A 5,117-nucleotide genomic window follows, 5' to 3' on the forward strand; every position below is an offset into this window, starting at 1 on the left:
AACATTTAGCACATTAGATGAAAAAATGTAATAAAATCAGATATTAAATAAAGCCAATATAACAATTATTCAAAGCTCAAATTTCTAACCCTGAACCAGTGGTTCTGGGTTAATGTCCCCAGCAGAGTCGCCAGAGCTGTCACACCTCCTTTTTACCTATACTTTCGCGAAGGGTATATGAGAGAGTTTTTCCAATTAAAGGACAATCGAAACGGGATTTATTATTTAATTCAGAGTCGCTACATAGGAGACTTATGGTGTCCCAAGTCACCGGTTGAATCGCGAATTGAGGAAAAATTGACTCTGTATTACAGTCCGCAAACCAGAAATCCGGATAAGGAATTCTGTTAACCCGAAAAAAGGTGTTAGGTATTCCGAGTTCCGTGGTTCTAGCACGGTCGCTCAACTGTCATATTCGGCTTATTTATCTGATTTTAATACATGTTGAACCTATGTGCAAATTTTAACTGTTTAACGCTTTTATTATTATTATTTTCTTAACGGGAATTGCGACGTTGTAAAATACATCTCGAACCACGTTACATCAATGCACCCGTGGTTATCGACACATTTTGACTCCGTCGAAATTTGGATTTTGGTCACATAAATGTGCACCCGGATTTAAGAAAGTAAATTATTAAAAGCGCGTCTAAAGTGACTAGCGCGTTATTATCTTTGGGGAGTGTCGTAAAATTCACTAAACGACCCATCCCGAATTCAAAATATTTTATTTTTAGCCAATTACTGAGAGCCTCGCAATTTACACGTTTTATCTGGCGAGGCTCGTCTCATGTTTTATTTAAAGGTCCATGCTAAAATGACTACGATTTTCTATATATATTTTTTCTGGAAAAAAAAAGAAGAAAATCCTAATTTTATTATTAATTCTACTACCACTACTACATTTGGGGTTGTTCAAGTCACTACTAGAAACCTGATTTTTGCCAAAGATGTGAAGTGACTGATTAAACAAATTGATTCAAGTTAGCCTTACAAGATCAATATTCAAAAAATAAACACCCAATATTTTGAAGCTATGATATTGAAATATTATTAGAAAACAAATGCCAAAAGGATGTCTTTGAATTAATGCCTATATCCTAAATGACAACCAGTTTCTACTGATCACTACACGCGAATGATGTAAATCTCACATTTTTGTCTCATGCTTCGAACTATTCTGATTTTTTTCGACATTTAAACCACATGGATAAATCATATTACATCAAGATTGGTGATTAGCACCAATATGTAGGCTAATTAACATAAACATACACGTCCAACTTCAGCCCACTTTATACAATCATATACAAATCAAATCTAAACTATACTAAACCATTGTGTCTACACTACTTAGGCATCAATATGTAACAGTCCAACTATACAAAGCAGCAAAAATTTACATAGCAATAGTATACAAAATGTTCTAACTATAATCAGTAAACAAAGAAAAAACTGAATCAAACTTCAGACTTCCATTTTTATATGTATTCATGTTTCCACATATTTCAGCTTATAATAGCCAGTGTTACAGTCGTGTACCTGGTATTCAAAATAAAAGAAGAGGAAGATGAGAAACAGCAAATGCAATAGCAGCACAGCAACAGCATCAAGCAACAGTAGCCCAATAACAGATTAAAACCAGCAAAATCCCATCAATAACCAATGGAACAGTAATGGGAAACCGACAACAAACTCAGAAAAAAAAAGTTGACAACCCCAGCAATACCAAACTGAACCAGAGAAATCCCAGAAACAAACGGAGAGCAGAAATCAACTCAGAAATGCAATGAAACCGTACTTTCTGATTCTCTATTCTTTAACTCTCAAAGAAGAACACTTTCAAAAAAAACTATTTTCTTTTAACTGATTTTCAGCAATCAAAGCAGACTAGACTTTTTTACTCTCAAACTCAACTGACCTCCTCAACATTAAAAGTCAGCCTATTTTATATATTTCTAATTCTGAATTGGCACTCTCCAAAAAAAAATTCTCCCCTTTAATCAGTCCAAATGCCTTCTATTTTATAGCCACTACAGACCTGCCCCCTCTTTAAAACTTAACTACCCGACCCCCCAGCAAACAAAAATCTGCATATTTCCACTTAAAACCCACTAAGGAATGCTTTTCCTTATTTTCAGCCCCAATTCCCTCTTGTTCCCCATTAACTCATTAATTTAAAGATATTTAATACCCTACTAACAAGACACTAACATTAAAATATTATCCTAACTGTTACATTCCCATATCACCCCTGAAACCCCTTAATATTACTGCCCCAATACAAATTATTCATCTGCATTAAAACCCTTTAACTCTAAAATCTGTTCAAGCTAACAATCATCTAAAACTAATTCTGATTAACAGCTATAACCAATCCTCCTGACAACTGAATGACTAAGGTTGAATTCCAATTGCAACAAATGAACTGAATTTAAATCACAACATAGAACTCAACAGAATCATTAAAACTGAAACTGAAACTGAATCAAAATCTATCATAAATGCAGGGATTCTAAGTTAAACCTATACAAGAATGCAGGATCATTGTCAGCATATTGACAATGCCCTGAAGCTAATTGCCTAAAGATCAGCACATACAGCATTCGCCCTCAAACCATTTGACGAAACTACTAATAAAACTGAATTAATCGACGATAACTAATTAACTGATTGCCTACAACAATTGACAACAATCAATCAGAAATAGATAATCAGGCAATTCAAGCGGCATTGACAAGAACAGGGATTTATAATAAAACTTAACTAATCGACGAAACGTATTCGAATCGATTACACAGCCTATAATTATATACAACAACGAGTAGAAACAAATTCGACCAAATAAAAGGTCTGAGGGAGAAGAACAGAACAATCGACAAAAAATTGAAAAATTAATATAACAATACTAAACAAATAAACAGACATTTAAAACATCAAAAATAGAATAAAAGGAAAGAAGGAAAAATACCTTAAATGGAACAGAGAACAGACGGATTTGAATTGACTCGGACTTGAACTTTTTGAGGTCAAACGGACCTTAATCGAGTGTTCTCAACTGAGAACACTTCGACTAAGGTCAGTTAAACACCCAAATTCCCTTAAATTTCAGACAGAAACCAGTTTTGGTTTTCTAGGGTTCTTATGTTTCGATTTAGGGTTCGAGTGTTTCTAGCCAGATTCGAAACAAACCAAAGGTGGTTTGGGCACGAGGGAGGTCAGGGGGTGCCAGGGTATGAATTTGGGGTAGATTGGTTTTGGTTCATGGTTTGCTCGAATCTTCAATTGAAGATTCGAGAAGTTCCAAGTTGATTCGAGGCAAGTGGTTCCTGGATTTGGATCGGGGGTGGTTAAATGCTTAAGGGGTGTTAATTTGGTGACCGGCGGCATTGTTGCCGCCGGGTTTCAGGCGAAGGAGTTCCATGGCGGCTAGGGTTTGAGGAAGGGATTTCGTCTCTGAGAGACGATAATGAACAGGGGTTTGGATTGGGGGGGGCTAGGTATGAGATTGACTTTATATAGTGGGGGTGGTTTGATCTTGGCCGTTCGATCAAGAGAGATCGAGGGTCTAGATCAATTCACTTAAATCAAACGGTGTCGTTTGGTCTCATTAAGAGACCGGGTTGACCTGGGTAAAACAGACCGGGTTATGGGGATTGTTCTGAGGCATTGGATCAAATGAAAAGAATGGCCTGGATCTATTGGGTATATACGACGTCGTTTGGATATATCTAGAGATGGATTGGACCGTTCGATCGAGTGAGATCAACGGCCCAGATTCTTCATGCCCGAACGGCGTCGTTCCACCCGTCTCCAAGACTGGTTGGATTGGACCGGGTAAGAGGGTATTTGGACTGGGCCTGGACTTTCTTTTAAAATTGGCCCAGTCCGATTTTCCTCTCTTGTTTCTTCTTTTTCTTCTATTTTCTTTTTAATTCCTAATTACCAAAATTTGTCCAATAAATTGTAAGGCCAAAATTAACTCAAAAATACTAATTAACCCTTAATAACAATTAAAATCTAAATTCAAACACTAATTAAAACACAATCACATAATTGGACATAAAATGCTAAAAATGCAAAACTGCACATTTTGTAATTTTCATTCTTTTTAAAACCAAACATGGTTTAATTAATTCCTAATCGTTAAATAAAAATCCTAAATGCACATGTAATATATTTATTTTTAATTAAAGTAAAAACAAATGTGCACAGGCAATTACAAATGAATCACAAACAACACAAAACTATTTTATTTTGAATTTCTGGGAGTAGTTCTCATAGGGCAAAAATCACGTGCTCACAATTGTCCATTTTCCTTGAAGGTCCGAGTCCCATCTTTTGACTCAAGTTCAATAGCGCTATAGGGAGACACACACACAACTTTGAATGGTCCAGACCATTTGGACTTGAGTTTGCCCGAGAATAGCTTGAGTCTTGAGTTGAAAAGTAAGACTAAGTCACCCGAATTAAACTCCCATTTCAAGATCTTCTTGTCGTGGACAAACTTTATCCGTTCTTTGTACATGGTTGCACTCTCATAGGAATGAAGACGGAATTCTTCCATCTCATTGAGTTATGTTTAGGTTAGCAGCCTCAACCCAATCAAGATTTAGCTTCTTTAAAGCCCACATAGCTTTGTGCTAAAGTTCTACTGGAAAGTGACAAGCTTTGCCAAAAACCAACCTGTATGGTGAAGTGACAATGGGGGTCTTGAATGCTGTGTGATAGGCCCATAATGCATCATCTAGCTTCCTTGACCAGTCGGTCCTGTTTGCATTAATAGTTTTTGCTAGGATATTCCTGATTTCTCTGTACGAAGCTTCAACTTGACCACTCGATTGAGGAGTATAAGGTGTGGCCACCTTGTGCTTTACACCATATTTTTCAAGTAGCCCAGCAAAAGCCTTGTTACAGAAATGAGACCCACCATCACTCGTGATGGCCCTTGGAGTGCCAAACCGCATGAATATGTTTTTCTTCAAAAATGCAGTCACACTCCTTGCTTCATTGTTCTGTAAGGAGATTGCTTCAACACATTTAGAGACATAGTCCACAGTCACCAAGATGTAGGTCATGCCATACGAGCTCACGAAGGGGCCTATAAAGCCTATTCC

This window comes from Nicotiana sylvestris, chromosome 12 (assembly GCF_000393655.2).
Source record: "Nicotiana sylvestris chromosome 12, ASM39365v2, whole genome shotgun sequence".
Lineage (NCBI taxonomy): Eukaryota > Viridiplantae > Streptophyta > Magnoliopsida > Solanales > Solanaceae > Nicotiana > Nicotiana sylvestris.